The following is a 19756-nucleotide window of genomic DNA, read 5'->3' as shown; positions in this document are numbered from 1 at the left end:
GGAGCACCTGCCTGGGAGCACCAGGGGCACCTCCAGCTCCTCACTGGAGCACTGGCAGAGCAGGAACCACAAGGCATTCCTTGGCAGGGGGATGATTTCCTCACAAAAGTATTCTGAGCACAAGACATGGATGGTTGTTACCAATTCCAGACATCTGCCTGTAACACTGTAAAATCCAGTGATGTGAACTAATTGTGCTCAGCCAGCAGAGGAGCAGCCCTGGTCTGCCTGGGAGGAGGTGACCTGGCAGGATGGTGGGGACTGTGTGGAGGAGGTCACTGTGCAGGAAGACAAATCCAGACCTGCAGCACTTAGCTGGATGCATGCACATATTATGGTAATTATTTCTGTATATAAAGTTCAACTTAATAAATCTTTTTCCTCCTGCGTTTTCAGTTCCCTGCTCAGTGAACTGTACAGAAACATTCTGCTTGGCCATTTTCACGAATCATTTGATTAAATGTATTTCAGTCTGATATCTACTCAGTGGCTAATGTGCAGAGAGAAGAGCAACTTGTTAATTTAATAACCGGCATTTCAAATTTCTGACTTAAAGTAAAATTCCTATATCTATTTGTGGACCCAAGTAAAAGGTGGGGAAACTTAAAAAAACCCAGTGAGATTGCTACTTAACTGTTAGTTGGTAGATTATTCGAATCTTGGAGATGCTAAATGGAAAGGGTATATTAATTATGGGATCAAGTGTGTGAGGCTGTATTTTAAAAGCTTATTTTTGTTCTGCCTATGTCTGCCAGAAGGTTTTTAAACATGTCAAAATTCTGGCACTGTCTGCAGCTAAGCATAGCAGTCTAGCTTTGAGAAAACCTACAAAATTTCACTGCTGCTCCTTCCAGGAATAATTGGACACAATTAACACCCTGTGTCTTCCCTCTGTAAGGTCCCAGAGGAGCTGAGAAGCCATTCCATCCTCTCTTTCCTTTGTTATCTATCCCCCAGGGTCCACCAGCATGTGGGATATATAAACCAAGCTGCTGGCATTGCTGAGGAAATGGAGAATTATCTCAATTTCCTGATATTTGCATTTGTTTGGGATATTGAGCAAATACATGGATATTTATCTCCCTGGATGAAACAAGGACTCCTGGCCTCAGCCTGCTGTTGTCTCCCTATCTGCTACATCTCAGAACTGCTAAGTTAAGCAATATGTTCACTTTTATCATAACCTGTCCTTATCAAGTTGAATCTTATCTTCTCCCTCCTGATTTGCCTGCTTGTCAAAATGTGCTTCATCTTCTTTTAGGAAAATTAGTTTTCAGCAGTAAACTTTTTTGGGAGCGATATCATTTGTTAGGGTATGACTTTGTGTCCAGTGAATGGTGATTTCAGAAGTGATAAGGAGATAATAACTTTTTGCTATCCCAATACACGCTGCTGAGGGAATTGCTGTTGTGCTTGGGACCTTGGGAGCAATTTGAACTCCAGGCTGGGAAGTCCCAGCTGGGAACAGTCTGGGAATAGGTGGGTGTAGCTGTCAGCCTGTCAGATTCCAGTTGAACAAAATAAAGCTGAGGCTTCTGTGTTTAATCTGTGCCTTTGTTTTGTTGTCTGTGTGTGGGAGCAGCACAGAGATCTTTACTTCATCAAATTTAAGTACACAGCCAGAAGGATGAAATAGCTCAGCACTGGGGGTTTGGGGCAGCCAGGAAAATACATCCTTTTACTTGGCTGTGTTTTTCAATCTTGCTGGTGGCCACTTCTACGTGCCTAAATCACTTTGTTCTCTGCCTAAAATCATACCAAGAATAGAAGCTCAGAATGTTGTAATAGTAACTGTATTTTTCCTCAGTAAGAAACAGCAATGAATCAAGTATTGAAACAACAAAAAAAATTACAACACTATCATTAAGTAGCACCTCATAAGATTGGTGTTCATATTTAGCTGAGCTCGTTGTTAATGCTGTAGTTAGACTTACCAGGCTAGAAATAATTTTAAAATCTTTTCCATTAATAATTTATATACTTGGGATCAAATGGTGCATGAAGGCATTTTGAACCACAGTGTTCATTTAGACATTTGGCTTAAGGAAAGAGTACTGCCCTGCTTGACTCCTGTAGCTGAGTTCTGAGCTATTTAATGCTGTAAATATTTGAAGTACACTCAGCACTAGCTGAAAATCGGTGTTTCAGTCAAACAGTTGTTTTTGTTTCTTAATTGACTTCTTCTGCTGAACTTAAGCAGAGGGAAAGGATTTTGATGAGATGGAGATTACCTGTTGGGACTGCATGTCTATAATTTTACAGTTCTACTATATCTTGGATTGTTTTACATTTGTTGTTGCTGCTCCATTTTGCTGGAGCAGTTGACCACTCTTCGTGGTCTTTTCTGCATGAAGAAAGACCATGTCTCTGATCAAACCTCACTTTCTGCCCTGTGCTGTGCCTAAAGTTTCATGAGCTGCTGTAGTCACTTCTCTGGTGCTTCTCATAAGGTGCTGCCAGAAATTACCTGCACAGAGTAAATTCTGTGTGACATTCCAAGTAATTCCATGGAGCCAGGGATGCTGAAGGACACCATCTGCTTGTGAGCTCCAGTAACAGTCTATTACCACCCCTGCTACAAACCCCAATCTCTTGCTTTTGTGGTAACACAGAACTGCCATTCCCAAAGATTCCTGCCAAGCAGTGGAATCCCAGAACAAGGACAAATTCAGCACTGTGTGCACAAATGACACTGCACTGTGCTGGATGTGAGGTCAGCTCCTGCCACATTGTAATAGCCAACAAAATCAATTCCAGCCCCTTCTCAAGGTGAGCTCTGCTGCCTTGGTGCTGCAGCCCTTGAGCACCAGGAAATTCTGATCAGCAAAACACGATCAGCAAAAAGAATGTGCAAAATGGAGCTGTTATCTGGGCAAATTGCTGCCTGAGGAATGATTCCTGGTGGATATCAGCTTTTAAGAACAACTTAGTCCAGGTGACAGCCACAGAAAATAAACAAAATCCTCAAACTGTGATGATGGAAGCTCTAAGGGTCCGAGGAGCTGGAGCTCAGGAAATTTCAGGACTTCTTTATTTCAGCTCTAGCAGTGGAATAGCACAGTGGCTTACACCTGTTATTAACTCCATAGTAGGTCAGGGTAACAGCCAGTTATTAAATCTCCACGTCAAATCAGAGCAATTCCCTGCATTGTCCTTCTGCCTTCTTGAGTGTTTGGGGGAGGACGTAATGCAGTGTCAGAAATTCAGGGTGACATATAAATGGACTTTATGCTTTTGTTTTTCTTTCTCTTTTTTTTTTTTTTTAACCAAGAATTGTTACTTTGGTTTTGACCATCTCCTCAAGGAGATGCATTTACCCACATGAACACACCCTCTCTGTAAGCAAATGGCCTTTTTTAGTATCTTGTTTCTTTAATAGATATTTGGGAGAGAGAAGAGGGATGCAGAGAGAGAAATTCTTTCTGACCTTTAAGTGTTCAAGCTCCTCTGATCATTTGAGCTTCCTGAATATTTACATTAAGTTTCATTTGTTGCAGTTCAGCCCAGAATGGACTCTGGTATTAATCTCTGTGAGATATCCTACAGATGTGGGAACCCAGGGAAAGCTCTTGTGGAGGGACATCACCACAGGTCTGAAATGTTTGCTTTATTTTTCGCTTGTTGCCTAAAAGAGGAGGGTTTAAAGGTACAATACTTGATTATTCAGTGATAAGGAGAAGGTGCATTTGATTCCTACAACTGCTTTAGGGAAACAGCCACGTCCTTATCTGATGTTGCCTCTGAAGTCACAAACTGGGATGGGGTCTCTTTTATGTGCAGATTGGGGTTTAGTTGTGTCCTGTATGGGCTTGCTGCCATGGATGTGATGGTTCACAGAAACCTTTAGCAGGAGGAGTTTTTGCTGTTCCTAAAAGAATAACCACAGAATCCCCTGAGTTGGAAGGGACCCACACAGATCATAGAGTCCAGCTCCTGACTCTGCATGAGATATTCCCAAGAATCCCACCCTGTGCCTGAGAGCATTGCCCAAGAGAAAATTGCCATCATCACTGAAGGGATGGAAAAGATAGACTCTTAATTTATATGTGCTAATGATGGTTGTTTTTCTGCTGTCTGCAAACACTAAATTAAAAATCTTAGCAATGAGTAGGGCTGTTTCTAAGAGCAGGTAATTAGTAACAATTGTGGAGAACTAACAGTTCATTAAAACCATCTTTCTGTTGTAGCAAATACTGAAAATGTTCACACACTCTGCATTTCAACTTAACCTGTAAATTATGCCAATAATAAACCAGTAGCTGTAGTATGGCCATCATAATGCAGGTGCTTTTTTTTTGCTTTTATTGCAGTTTCATCAAGAGATATGAAAATTGCTAAGGAAATTTTGGGAGACAGTAGATGACAGTGATTTTAGTAGAATGTTTTCCATGCTGCTGTAATTCATAGTGAAATTTTTCCCTTTTGTCAGTGAGTGACAACTCTGATGCAAATTCGGTGCCTATGATAATACACCTGCCACGTGCAACCTCAATTTCATTGTGGGAAGGGAAGCCCTGGCAGAGGGCAGCTCATCCTTGCTGCAGATCCCCCCTCCTTGCAGGAGCAATGCAGCTGCGCTGGAAGCCTATGGTGGAGCAGAATGAGCAGGGGATTTTTTGGCTCTGGGATGTAGTTGAAACTTCTTTTCAGCCTGACATTTATGAAAGGTTAACAGATATAAGACCTGATGAAAGAGCCAGCAGCATCAGGGGCCCAGCTTAATAGCTTATCTGCTCTGCTGTTTATTTTCCAGGGAGATTTCCTTGAACAAGAAGCAAGAAATGTTGCAATACTTGTCACGTTTAGGCCAAGGGTTTGAAAAGTTTAAGATTTCCTCAGCTTCTGAAAACAGCCTATTCTGAAAACATGGTAACTCCTCCAGTGAACATTACTGGGAAAACTGCTTTCTAGCATGCTGCTTTGTTCAAAACTTTTTTGTAAATAAGAACACAAATTAATTTTTTTCTCCACCTTTGCTTCTCAGTCCTTTTTAAGCCTGTTTTGAAAGTAAATTAAAAAGAAAAATCCAGCTAAATACCCCTTATTCCTTGAGTTAAGTGAATGCAGGATCAATAATTTAGTATTCCTTGATGTTTCTAAACATAGCTGCTGAGACAGCCTAAACAATGGATCCTCAAAGTCTTGCTTACACTGCTCAAATTCCAGATATGATTTTGGAAGGTATGGGGATGATTTGAAGGGCCAACTTGAAAGGCAGAATTCAAATTCTAAGCATATGAAATAAGATCTAGCTGTACCACTGCTCCTAGTCTACCCAGGAATTGTATTGCTCGTGTGTTCCATGTTTGAGACAGAAACCCAGGGGCCTTTGGGGGCTGTTTGCAAAGCTCTTACAGCAGAACAGAGATTTCTGAATCACCTTGAGACTGGCCAGCCTGGCCATTGCTCACAGTCTAGCTGACCCAGCGTGGAGGGGAGCTGAGTTGAGCTGGCTCAGGGATTTTGCAGCTTTCCTGGTTGTGCAGCACAGTTTCTCTTGCAGCTTTCCAAGGCCAGATTACAAATCCTGAGCAGCCCTTTCCCTTGTGTATCCTTTCGGCTGCTTCCCGGAGGAGTCTGTGCTTTTTGCCAAGAACATTGTCTAGGTGTAAAAGCTTTGCTGCTGTTCCTTCCCAGCCCTTCCCAAGTGTTGACAGAGTGAGACACAAGTGCCTGAGTCCCATTCAGAGCCAAAAATGAGCATCCTCCTGATTATGTGGTCTGGAAAACGTTCTCAGATTCTGCTTGCTGGCTTGGTCCCACAGAAGGTGGTGAGGAGAGATTTTTCTCCTTTCCTGTGTGATGCCTTCAGTACCTAATAACCCCCCCCCCAAAAAAATAAAATCCCTAAATAGCCTTGAAGTTGTTGGAGAGCAGAGTTTAGGATGCATTTATTTATTTACTGTTGTTGTATTTACTGTGTCTGCAGAGACACGATGAAGTGTAGCTCTCCTTTTTGGCTGCCTGTCTCCTGTTGCTCGTGCAGCAGCCTGGCCCTGCCAGAAGCTGTGGGTTCACTGCAGGATTGATTCACTGCAGGATTGGGTGGTGTAGTGCTCAGTGCTGTGCTGCTCCCTCTGAGGATGTAGCTCTTGATGTGCTGTGGCAGGAACTTTGATTTGGGACACAGAACACAGGGAATTATGACAAGCTGCAGGTATAATTAGAAGTTGTTTATCTGGTGTATCCAGTTTTGAAGGCTGTTTTGGCTGACAGGGATTTGTAGTTTTGGTAGCCTTTCTTTCCAAAACACGTGAAGTTTGTTGGGTTTTTATGTGGATGACTCTTGGCATGGTTATCCCAATGTGTAGAATTCCCAGAGGGGTTTCCTTCTCAGAGTGCAGTTGGTGGCACAGAACAAATTGATGGCATTGAACAATCAGCTCCAAAGCACTGTAGAGGGAAAATCAGCTTTTGCCTATTAGGGAGAACATTTAATTATTCCAGTATTCCTCTACCTCTGCTACTTATTTTGTTTTCCTCTAGCAAGAGCATGTATAGAAGCATATGTGACAGTTCCTGAAATTTAAAGCTGTTTGGTGTCCAGTGTGAGTTTCTGCACCTTTCCATTCAGTGATCCATCCCTTTGCACTTTCCATGGCCTCAGAGCTGCTGGGAGAAACGCAGCTGCTACAGGAGTATTTTGGGTACCAAGTGGCCACCTCGCCCACGTGCCCTTTCCCTGCACCTGCACAGGACAAAGAGAGCAGTTCAGACAGCCAGGGTTTAACCATGATGCCAGCAGGCTTTTCCTGCCTCCAAAATATCCCTGCCTGAGGAAAAAGAGCCACTCCTCCAAAATATCCCTGCCTGAGGAAAAGAGCCATTCCTCCAAAACATCCCTGCCTGAGGAAAAAGAGCCACTCCTCCAAAATATCCCTGCCTGAGGAAAAGAGCCATTCCTCCAAAACATCCCTGCCTGAGGAAAAAGAGCCATTCCTCCAAAACATCCCTGCCTGAGGAAAAGAGCCATTCCTCCAAAATATCCCTGCCTGAGGAAAAGAGCCACTCCTCCAAAATATCCCTGCCTGAGGAAAAAAGAGCCATTCCTCCAAAACATCCCTGCCTGAGGAAAAGAGACATTCCTGCACTGTCTTAGCCTTTTCATTTCCTTAGCTGGAGCAATGGCACTGTCAGTGAACAATTTGGTTAAAGTGATGTCAGATCATGTGGTTTGACTGCTGGTAATTGAATGGGATGGGAGGAAATACTGTAAAACTCAGTTCTGGCCAGGCTTTATCAGACAGTGCAATGAGAGGGGCTGAATCAAAATACATGCAGAGAAAAGTTAATAAAGATCATGAAACATCTTCACATGGTCAAATCCAAGGGCTCCACGCCGTGAGCTGTCAGCTCAGTAACAGGGCTGTGAGCAGCTGTCCCCAAATTTAAGGAAATTACAAAAATGCCACAGTTCCAGCTGTGTTTTAAGTGCTTGGGAAACACTGCAATCCCAGGAAATCAGGTTCCATATGCTGGCTGAAATGGAGGGTTAGCATCACCTGGCATTTCACGTGGATTAACCCTTCAGCATTCTTGACAGTGCCACTTGGAGATTGCTGTGCTGAAGTCCTCCAGCCTCCCAGCCATCCTCAGGGATATCCTGTGTGCACCACACTGCTGAGAGCTGCTGCTCTGAGATTCAATGTGACATTTTTAATGTATTCTCAGCTTCTGTTCCTGAAAGAAGCTTTTCATTTTGGAAATAAAGGGAGAACATTTTAGGAAACGTTTCTTTGCAGAACAACCGCACGCTGCTGGCAAAATGGAAAGGGATTGCCACAGAAACAAGTCTGACATACCAAGTGCAAAGAGATTTTGTGTTTGTTCAGACTGAGACTTATTGGCATTAATCAGCGTGTGCTTTTAAACACACAAAAATAAGTTTTCTGTGACTGTATTTGAATATGTGGATGTGAAATGTGTAGGCTTATTTTCTGACAAATGCTAGAATGGCATATGGATCTCCAAAAAGCAGTTTCAAAGACAAGAAGCTGAAGTGGGAATGCACAGAATCACCTTGAGATTTGTCACCACCTGTAAGAAAAGAGGTGTTCTTCACCTTTAGGGGTACTTAAACATATACTGAAAACCATTTTGCTTTACTATGCAAAATGTGAGAGAGCTAATTTTGAAGGAGAAACGTTCCTAAATAATTTCTGCTATTTTATCTGTGTGGGAAGTTCTCCTTAGAGGGCTGATTCACCTCTGTGTGTGAGGACAGCAAAGAAGTCATGAGGGGGTTGAGCACTTCATGGCACCCTGGCTGTGCAGAGCTCCTGCTGATCCCTGCAAGGCCGATGTCCCAGGGATCTGTCTCTCTATATTTATTTATATATAATGTACTCAGATTGCTGCTGCAGCCCTGGCTCAGCTGTGGCACACACAAGGAGGCCCTAAATGCCTGGGTGGGGACTAGAGCAGCCCTGTCTCTCCCAAGACAGTTTTCCTTCCTCCGTGCCCTGTTGGGAACAGCAGATTTTGGGACCTGGAGTCCTTCAGATGTGGTTTGCTTAGGATTTGTGAAGGGTGCAAATGTTTGGGGTGAATTCCTGCCCTGACTGAAGGGTGCTGGTGGTCCCCAAGGGTGTCAGCTCCTGCTGGCTGCTGTGGCTGTACAGGTGCTCTCACTCATCAGCAGAGCTTTTCCTAATTAACAGAAGAAAGGCATTTGTGTCACTACCTCTGCCTTCCATAGCATTGCATAATTCGTGACACTTCTCCTCTGAGCACAGCTTGAATGTCTCCTGAATTTTGCTAGAGGCTTCTCCATGAGCAGAACCTTCATTCTCATGGTCAGAAAGTGGAAGCTGCAATGTAAGACTCTTATTCAATTTACAGGAAGAGATTTACAGGAGCAGATAGCAGCATAATTTACAGGCCAGAGGGTTGAAATGAGGGGCTAAAAGCAGGCTGATCTTATCATGAGGTTTGTGAGCCCAATGAAAACATCACAGAGGTTAAAGCCAAGTTGTCTAGGACGCTGAGTGGCCTACACTGAGAAATGAGATATTGTTGTGTTACAAATATTTCCTACTGAAGTTGTTAGAAAGAGACCAGATCCTCTGGTTATGTCTGCAACTGTAATGCCTTGAAATGCTTAAAGCTCAAATCTCTTTTAAAAGGTTATTTTATATTATATTAGCATGGAGTTGAATTATTAGAATGGAGACAAAACACACTTGCAAAAAGCAGATCAGAGGTTTATGGGGGGCAGGGGTTTTATCTGGGTTTAGAAACCCCCCCTGAGGTTAGAGCAGATGAGGAGGAAGGCTGAGAACATTTAATGCACGTTCACCTGTGGTGTGCCTGCCCTGCACATCGATCTGCCAAGCACAGCCCTGCCACTGACGCTTCAGGGCTGCACTCTGCAGCTGCTTCCACAGCCTGATCCCAGCTTTGCAGGGCTCACTGTGCAATCCCTTCATTCAGCAGCATCCACAGCCTGATCCTCCCCTAAAGAGGGAAGGAGCTTTGCTCAGCACGCAGAGGATGCGGCGCCTCAGCTACGCCCGGGCTCAGTGTGTGTACCAAACTTGTCCTCATTTGCATCCACTCCTAATTATCCTCTCATCACTGACCTTTTGGATGGATTATGAGAGTGCTGGATTCTTTTAATGTCTGCATGCTTCAGGAGCTAAAATCGAGTTACTTTACGTGTCTTCTTTTATATATAAATATATATCCTGATGATTAGGAATATCCTAGCCTGGAAACAATGAATCCCAAATGAAATGCAAATTTTGATGTGTTTCAGATTGTTCTTGAGAAGTGTAAATGGGATGTTTCGGGTATCTCATATTGTAAAATATTAAACTCAGAGAAGTTTTAAAATCTACACAAAGGATGCAAATGGGTAATTTACCAGTGAAAAAGTTATTGTCCATTGTAGTGATCAGGTGGGACCTCATGTTTCAGGGAATGCAGTGACTTCTGAGAAAGTGAACTCCAAAACCCAAAGAATTCCTGTGGAATGTTATGAAGTAAATATGGAAGTAAATGTGTGGCTTTTGCTGGTTTTTGGGATTGATTTCTATTTTTGTTTTTTTTTTTTTCTTTAAGTGAATATTAACTCCTGCTTCTATTTCTCTATTATTATAGTTTAGGAGTATTAAAAATGGATAGGGAAGATCTGAAGTCCTGAAGTAAGTTATTTTTTGCCTGATCTGTGTGATTTTAGAGTCCAAGAAACTGGGATATTGACTCTTGGAAGAAGAAAACAAAAAAAGAGAAGTCCCAATTTCTCACTTATTACAATGTTGAATCAATATGTTTGGCCTGTGAAATGTTTTCTGGGATAAAGCAAAATGCCTCTGAAGCAGAATTTTTCTTCAGTACATCATAATCTACAGCTCATCCAAGCATAAGGGATCAATAGTGCTGTGTCTTGTTAGGTAATCATGAAACTGGAGGAATATATTAAAGGAGGATAGCAGAAAATGAGCCTTTTAGGGAACTATTTGGTTTGGGATTTTTAAAAGCAAAGGTAATTATTGTAAAGCCATAGAACCTCGTTATCAATTGAAATATCAATATTCCTGTGAATAGAAACTCTGCATTCATTGGGCCTTTCTTGCATGGTTTCTGTGAGTGTTGGTGTGTGTTTTTATATACACCTGTGTGTGTAAATGTGCATCACTCAGACTACTCTGTATGTCAACTGTTATCTTTATTTTCTGATGTGGCAATACTGAAAGCTGCTCCTGGCCTTGCAGTACAGTAAAAATCTCTGTAGCTTTGAAGCAGAATTAAATGTAGCTGAAACCTGTCTGTTGATTCAGCTTTGGAGGTTTCCATGTCCCCTGTTCATGTGTGGCCACCCCTGGGGAATGGGAGAACTCTGTGGGCACCCTGTCAGTACCCCACTGAGTTCAAGACAGCCTGAAAGTCTATTTTGTTAAACTGAAAAGAAATTAAAGAGGTTAATTTTGGAATGAAACCATGGCTGGCTGGTGCAAGAGATGCTGCTCTCCACTATTGGCCTGTCCATCCAGGCTTCCAGAGGAGTGGAATTGTTCTGTAACATGGCAGTGAGAGGGGATGGATCAAGACTTCCACCTTTAGATTTCCGAGCACTTTTATTTGTGCCAGTCTCCACCTGTAATTGTACCCCTGCTGTTGTGCTCCACGTCCAAGAGCCAATGTTTTTCTGGCAGAGGAAAAGAGCAAAAGCCTCATTCTGCAACTGTGTGTTGATACTTACAAATCTAATTATGATATCAAACTTTGGTGATGATTGTTAAATATGTAACTGTAAGCATGTAAGGAGCACACCCACACATCTTCTTAATTTTGCACATTTATAACTATTTTTAAGTGGAAATAAAACTAGTCATAAAAGTGAGAGCAGAAATACAAAACAGAATGAAAGCAACCAACAGTTTTAAATTTTTTATATATATATAATTGCTTTAAAATATTTTTATTCGACTGTCTTTTGTGTGCCTGCATTGAATTCTGGGTGCAATTGCTTGTGAGCTCACAGAGTGGTTGCAAATTTGGTGAGTTAGTGGATAGTAATCACATACTTCAGGTTTTCATGGGAATGTTTTTGGATGTGATGCCTTGATCTGTGTGTCATGGGAAGGTTTGGGGGATGCAACTCTTTGTTCTGATACTCTTAGCAGCAGAGGAAAGTGGAGCTATGTCAGTAATTCAGGTGAATAAATGCAAACGTCACCTGAAATGGACCTTGGTGTTGGACATTTTTGAGACTGACAGATTGTCCCAGTTATTGTGACAGTGGGTGCTGCTGGTCTTCAGATCCTGGCAAAGAAAGTGTTCACACCAGGCAAGGCATAGCCCAGGGGCACAAACTGGGTGGGCTTGAATACTCAAGATCAGTCTGGGTTCTTTTTGGGGGGTTTCCTGGGTCCTTTTTTTTTTTTCTTTTAGTTGGGATAGAAAAGAAACTGCCTGCACATCTCTTGTTTCCTAAAGCTCGTGATGCTCAGTTGTGGATCTGCTTTACAACAAGAGCATCCTAAACAACACCTAAACCCACCTGATTGCTTCCATGAAATCAGCCTTACCCTCTTTAGCTGTTCTCCGTTCAGCTGAATTCTGAGTTAGCTGGATTTACCCTAAATTATTCCAATGCTATGTCCCAAAAGAAATGCTCTGCTTCTTCCCTGGGGGAGATCCCATAGCTCAGAGAGATGGGGGCAGCTCAGTGAGGAACCCTTTGAATGTGCCCAGAAATGGGTTTGTTTTCTCTCCTGATTTATTCTGTCTGTTGGACTCACAGTGATGCTTGGCTGCAGCTCTGCAGGCCCTGAAATAAATGAGAATTGAAGGTTTGAGACAGAAAGCAGATTTCAGTCCTTTCTCTCTGCTCTGAGGTTGTTAGCAGTTTAATTTAATGGTTGTTTTATATTTCCATGATGAAAAATACATTGGTAAAGCTAATCTGGCCTGAGCTGCTGTGTTCTCCACGCCCTTGCCATTTCCTGAGTGGTGGTGGTGGTGCTGTCTTTGGCAAATCCATGAGCAAAAGCTGGTTTGGGAGAGAACAGGCTATAAATAATTTGAGGCTATCCAGTTAGAACAAAGAGTTATTTAAAAGTTCATTTAATTTCTTAAGGTTCAATCTGATGAAGAATAAATTTGGGATAGTTTGTAACAGTCCTGTGTGTGTATGCATGGAGATGTGTGCGTGTATTTCCATTCATATGTAAATGCAGACTTGCAGTTCATGAACTCGACATTTTTTTCAGAGGATCAGAATATTTTAAAATCTTGATGACCATTAATTTCTTTTGTAATTTAAGTATTCATTTGCAAAATGGGGTAAAGAACACAGACATGGATGGTTTGAGCTGTTGGGACCTGCAATGAGCAGTAGGGAGAGAGCATGTCCGTGTAACCTGTGTGGGGCTATAAACAAATTAGCTTGGGGACTGTTGCTTTCAAAGCAAGTATTAAGCTGTCAGAAGTTGAGGTATATATTAAATGGCATCATTATTAGAATTTGGTTACTACTTATGATTTATAAATCCATCTGTTAAGATAATTTTAAGAAACAGCAGCACATCATTAATAAAAGTTTTCAGTTCAGCAGAGCAGCATGCAAAGCAAACATTATCATCTTAGGCCTGATTTGAAACAGGGAATAGGTTTGAGTTCTAATGGAATTATTTTTTTAATGGAACATTTTATTTTCATAGTTTTGTAATGCTCCTTTCATTTCCTAGCCTGGGGCTGATACAGCTGCCTTATCCTCTAAAAGTCGGAATAAATGGAGTTTGCTCGGCCACATGGGAAAGTCAGGCCTAGATGAAGACTCAAGCTTGATGATTTCTGTCTGAGGAACAAGAACAAAGTGCTGGAGATCCTGTGTGTTGGCTGAAGTGTCGTGGAGCCCCTGGTCAGCTGCTCCAAGAGCAGCAGTGCTGCGGGCACAGCCACGAGCTCGCTCCTCTCTGGGAGGAGTCACCAGGGCTCTCTGGGCCCCACCACAGAAACCCCTGGCATTTGCAAAGAATCAAAAAAAGGAGAAGGAAAAGGAGAGAAAAATAAAAAGCAAAAGGGAACAAATAAGGAACAAAAAAAAGGAATATAAAGGAAAAAGAGCAATGGAAATTTGCAGATGAAGCACTCGATGCTGTACTTTACAGAGCATTGTCTCTATTTTCAGGGAGTTGAAAGGACAGCCTACACAAATTATTCCCACCTAACTGTGACTTCCTGGTTGGCTCCGAGTGATGCACGGAGGTCAGTGAGAGGGGTCTGGCTGTGCCACATGTGAGGGCAATAAAACCTCCCCAGGTTTGGGTTACATGCATTTTATTAGCAAGTGCAGCTGTGGTTTTCATCCTAAAGTCCTGTGCTTTTAGCTCAGGAGAAGCGATTACAAATCCAGCATTTCTGGCTGCAGAAGTGCCCCGGGCTGGGTGTGTGGCTGTTGGTGTGTCGGGGTCTCTGTGCTGGGATGCACCCGGGCTGGGCCAGCAGGGAGGGCACTGAGCAGGCTCCAGGCATGTGTCCCAGGAATGGCAGGCTGCTGCTGGAGTTGAATTTTTGGAATTATGGCCCTGAGTCCCCCCGGCACCTGTGGGTGTCCCTCCCCTGCTGTGTGTTGTAGGGTAGCTGGGATTCCTGGCTCTCTGTCCTGACCTTCCCTGGCATGGCTGCCCAGGGATCCTGCAGAGCCTGGATTTATTTATGTGTGAGCACTGGTGCTGGTGACAGGGCTGAGTGATGGAGCTGTTTAGTTTCAGGGTCCTTGAATCAACAATCTGGGTGGTAGCACAGGATTTTTTTTTCCCTGAGATCCAGAAAACTGGTACCTCTTATTTAAGAGCCCAGGAGATAAAGTCATTCTGGAAAACAAATAGACCTCAGGCTTATCTGTGTCTCTGGAAGAACATTGCTAAAACTGAGAGAAAACAAATATTACTGGCAGGATTAACTTCCCTTTGAAAACCAGCAATATCCTTTAAAGATCTTGTGACCATATTAGTAGCTGTCCTAAGATATCATTTCAATTGAAGTTCTTTTCTCACCATCTCATGTCTGTGGCCAGCAGAATGGCTCAGGTCGCTGAGGGCTGTGACAGTGACTGGCCTGATCACCTGGGATACCAAACCCAGCAAAGAGATCTGTGTGAGTCTTCACTTATCTGGTGCTGGGAATGTGATTTATGCCATAAAGAAAACATTTATAAGGAGTGCAGTAGAAAAGGAAATTAATACTATAAAGCTGTCATGAGGTATTTTAGTCAGAAATGGAACCAAGGCAAAGCTGAACCCTTTGCCATGGCAAAATGAAGTTCCTAAGGAAGTGATGAAATCTTGTGCCTAACCTTCCACTGCTCAAGGACATAAAAAAACCCTCCAGAAGTTCACTTGCTCTTTGCTGTAAAAACTCAGTTGATTTTGAGGCTGCAGACTCATATAAAGAAAAGAATTAGGAATGTTTTTCCTTTGTGATTCCATGAGTGTCTAGTAATTAGTGCTACAGAAAAATACTGATTTGATGCACTTGCTCTCTTGGATAGTTTAATTTGCCCTCAGAGGCCCTTTGTCCCTATCCATCTACACGGTGAACAATCACTCCTCACTGCTGAAGCTGTTTGCTTTGCCTAGACTTAGTCCTATACTGGTTTTTAGGGTTGCAACCCTCTAATAAAGCTGGATTAATCTGTACCCTTTGCTGGACAGTCTCCCCAGCCAGCTAATCCAGTGTGCTCAGTCTGGCTGAACTCCTCTCTGGATTCATTGGGAAAGGGCTTGGTAATCCCATAATGGTTTTAAATTTCAGGACAATGTACCTGGGGATGCCCTGAGTCAGCTGTGGTCTGTGGTCTGTGTGAAAGCACTACTTATAAAGATGTGCTCAAAACACTGCCTGTCCATACATTATTGTAATTAATGTTTCTGCTCCAATTATTTAAAGTTTTAAAAAAAACACACCATTTCTCAGTGTAGTATTGGTGTAAATTTCAGCAGGAAAAGCCAACCAAGCCCCTTGATCATTTAACAGAGGTGGCTCAAGGAGCTGTGACTGAGTTCATGCCTCTCCCAAATCAGCTGAAGGCTTTATGCAAATATTTGTGAGCTGCTGCTGAAGGAAAAGAACCCCACATAATTTTTACTGAATGAGCAACATGTGCTTTAAAATATTCCACTGCCCCATCAAGATTAAATCCCTAATCTAATAGCTCTGCTGTAATTTTTTCTCACAGCAAATAAGAATTGGAGAAACTGGATCACTTCTGTTTTGCCATCCTAGAGTGAAGTACCAAGAGACAGAAAAAATAGATTTCCCCCCACTCTCCCCCTCTCATACCTTGGGTGCTGCCATCTGGAGCCTGTGCTATTTGGTAATATTAAATAAATGCAAAACTAATTAATTCCTTTCTGTCAGGTTTTTCTCATTAGGGTAATAATACCCTTTCAAAGTTTGTCATTCACCAGTCAGCAATGTGCCATATGCTTGATGTCACATGATAAAAAGTATTCTCCATTTGCCATGCTCTGGAGGGCCTTAGTGCTGCTCAGGATAATCATTTGTTTCTCAGGGATGTTCACTGACATATGCCACAGATGCATTGATTCTTTGCTAATACACTGTCAATCCCATCATTGCACATTTTTTCCAGCAGAAATGCTCTCATAAAGATATTTCTTCTCCATGAGCTCCAATTCCATTTGATATTAATGCCTAATTCCTACCGGTGCCTTTTGGAGGAAGATGTGTTAGGCCTGCTGAAACTTGGAGGATGTCAATGTGGCTTCCATGGCTTTGCCCAGCCCTGTGGTTACGTCCACAGAGATTGTTAAGAACCATCTTTTCTCAAAATCACAATTTTCTCTCTGTCTAAATGTATTAATAAGGATTTACACAGGCAAAGCTAAATTGTAATTTCTCAAACTCTGTGTCAGCATTGTTATAAAACAGCTGTGTGGTCATTTGTGCAACAGGTTAGTAGCTCTGCCTGCAGTGGGGACAGGGCTGCAGGAAATACAGAGGAAGCTCCATCTCCAGCTAAAGTATATAGGAATCCTCCTTCATTTGTATTGCATTGAAAAATAAATCTGTGAAAATTTGAAAACTGTAAATCAAAAGCTGTGCTGGTTTGGTAGGAGGGGAGCCGGTTCAGCTGGTGCAATAACAGCTCAGAACACGGAATAATAACACAGAACATAGAATAACAGCACAGAACATAGACTAGAACAGTGTGTGATCATAGAATCCCAGCGTGGTTGGGTTTAGAGGGACCTTAAAGCCCACCCAGTGCCACCCCGTCCATGGCAGGGACACCTTCCACTGTCCCAGGCTGCTCCAGCCCCAGTGTCCAACCTGGCCTTGGGCACTGCCAGGGATCCAGGGGCAGCCCCAGCTGCTCTGGGCACCCTGTGCCAGGGCCTGCCCACCCTGCCAGGGAACAATTTCTGTCAGTGTGAAGCCATTCCCCCTTGTCCTGTCCCTCCAGGCCATGTAAAAATTCCCTTTCCACCTTTCCTGAAGGCCCCCTTTAGGTACTGGAACACTGCTAAAGTCAAGGTGGAGCCTTCTCTTCACTGAATGTACTAAGAAAATTCCCATTAAATATTTTGTTTGTGGTATTTTCTGGTATTTTACTTAGGATATGTGAAATTAGTCATATCTGAAGGAGTTTTATATTTAATCTTTCTGTCTTTATTCTGTAATGAATTCAGCTCTTTTCTCTTGTCTGTTCCACAAAAGCCAATTCAGGTTTAGCCACTCACTCCTGTGGCTCAGCCATTTTGTGTTTTGATTCCTAATGGTGGAGTTGTGAATATCCTGTTCCAGTTGCTGCCTCGTGGGTTGAGGTCTCTTGCTCTTGGGTCACCCTTTGGATTGATGTGGAGTAAGTTGAGAGCAGGAGCTGCTGCCGTGGTGCTGCTGCCTTTGGTGGCACTTTCCCGAGTGACCCGGGATCAATGCCCTGTAACCTCCTGAGAGGAGCTCACAATGGGATATTCATAACCCTGGCCCACAGAATTAAAACTGGCAGCAGCAGGCTGGCCTTGGAAGTCTTAAAAGGCAGAGCTTGCTTGCTGTGAAGGAGATGCAGTAATGGACTGGAGGGAGGATATCCATATCAAAGCACCACCTTGTTAGCAGGGCGTCTCTTTATTGCTGTTATACTTTAAGAAATAATGAAAGAAAATTCTGCCTGCCTGTTTCTTCCACACTGCAGCCATCTCCACAAGTGATACTGAGGTTTCACTGCACTGAAATGTGCACTCGTTCACAAATTAAGAAATGGGACTGTTTGCACTGTGCTTATCAAGAGCAGATTAAGCCTTTATGACCTTGGGGTTTTTGGGTTTTTTTTGTTTTTCTGTTTTTGTTTTTCTGTTTTGGTTTGGTTTTTTTGGCTTTTTTTTTTGTTTAATGATGGTTGTGTAAAGAATGAAACATGCAAAAAGCACATTCATGAGGATTACTTTAAGGGGGTTCAGAACAATCAGTGGTAGCTGCTAAAAACAGTCAGTCATGCATTTCAGTCATCACTTTTAACATTTCTGATCAGAAATTCCCAATGTAGCAGTGTCTCAGAAATGGAGCCAACCAGAGGTTAACTCATCAGAGTCAAAATGATTAACAGAGGAATGTTTGTTTGATGCAAGAATCGTCCTCAAATCAATCTGGTTTCCACTCCTGGTGTTGGGAATAAAGAGTGATCTTGCCAGCTCTCAGCCTTTCAGTCTCTGCCCTGCCAAGTGTGAGAGAAGAGTCTGTTTTAAGTCTTCTCCCACTGAAGTTACTCTGCAGTGCAGCAAAACTGTACCAGCGAGGAATATTGCTATTGCACTTCTCTCCTTCCCCCTCCCACTCTCTTTTCCAGGATTTTTGTAGTCTTTGGCTCTGCAAAAGGAGCTGAAGCCCCTTTGGACTGCAGCACTTCACGCGGAGCTGCTGAGAAACAAATGCTGCAGCTCAAGGGAGCTGCTGGAGGAAAAGCTCCCTCTGAAGCCTTAACTGAACCACAGGCATTTTGTCAAAGGTTTCCCAGTGTTCCTCTGCCCTGTTCTTGGGATATATCCCTGCTATACAGGGCCTGCTGCATGCACCTGAAGCAGCTGCTCTGGCATAGTAATCCACTCAAAAAAGAGGAAAAATTATGTGATTTGTCAAGAAAAAGGTGAGAAGACCTGTTGGGTGTATCAGGGGGAGACTGGGAGGCAAGGCTGTAGTTTTTTTCAGAACAAAAGGGGAAGGACAGGGTTGCTCTGCATTCATCTGACTCTGCTGTACCTGCAGTATCTTAGGCCTTGGAAGCAGTTTTGACACAGCAACTTTGTCCAGGATTGGCTTCTGAGGCTCCCAGAGGGAATTCCTGGCTGTCAAGCAATGCCACAGCTGCTTGGTGTGTGCCAAGTGCTTGGTGTCACTAGTGAGGCTCATGGGGCCACGTAGGAAACTCCTGATGGAGCTTCTTTACTCACATTGTCATCCCACAACAGTGCAATGGGTTGGGTTGGGAGGGACCTTAAAGCCCACCCAGTGCCACCCCTGCCATGGCAGGGACACCTTCCACTGTCCCAGGCTGCTCCCAGCCCCAGTGTCCAACCTGGCCTTGGGCACTGCCAGGGATCCAGGGGCAGCCCCAGCTGCTCTGGGCACCCTGTGCCAGGGCCTGCCCACCCTGCCAGGGAACAATTCCTCATTCCCAAGATCCCATCCAGCCCTGCCCTCTGGCACTGGCAGCCATTCCCTGGCTCCTGTCCCTCCAGCCCTTGGCAATTGTCTCTCTCCATCTTTCCTGCAGCTCCTTCAGGCCCTGCAAGGCCACCCTGAGCTCAGCCCAAAGCTTCTCCTCTCTGTGCTGAATACTATGATTATGTCTCTAGTGGTCAATTTTTATGCATGTCTCATGTGAGAGGCAATGGTGGAGGATTTAGGGCAAGAATAAACTCTGCAATTGTGAAAGAAGAGCTGTGCACCCTGTTGCCAGTTTGGGGGAAATAATGAATGAAAATCGGTTCTGAAGGACACAGTGCTGGAAACAAATTTTCAACAGCATCTCCATCACTAAATAGGAGAGGGGATCTGTGATGTGCAGCACCTCTGTGAAATCTTCTCCTCCAAAGTATTGAGCTCTTTCAGGTAGTTCAGTGCTCCGCTGATTGATCCAGGAAGATCTTGTAAAACAATTAGTGTCACAGGCCAAGAAGGTGGAAAAGAAACTGTGGTGCAGACTATGACAGAATAAACCAAACCAGCATGAAGTGGGGCTGAATTTGTAACTGACAGTTACAGTTCAGCAAAGTGATCTCTGAGG

Source organism: Molothrus ater, chromosome 12 (genome assembly GCF_012460135.2).
Source record: "Molothrus ater isolate BHLD 08-10-18 breed brown headed cowbird chromosome 12, BPBGC_Mater_1.1, whole genome shotgun sequence".
In the NCBI taxonomy this organism is placed as follows: domain Eukaryota; kingdom Metazoa; phylum Chordata; class Aves; order Passeriformes; family Icteridae; genus Molothrus; species Molothrus ater.
The sequence above is the reverse complement of the archived record's forward strand: the minus strand, read 5'-3'. Positions refer to the sequence as shown.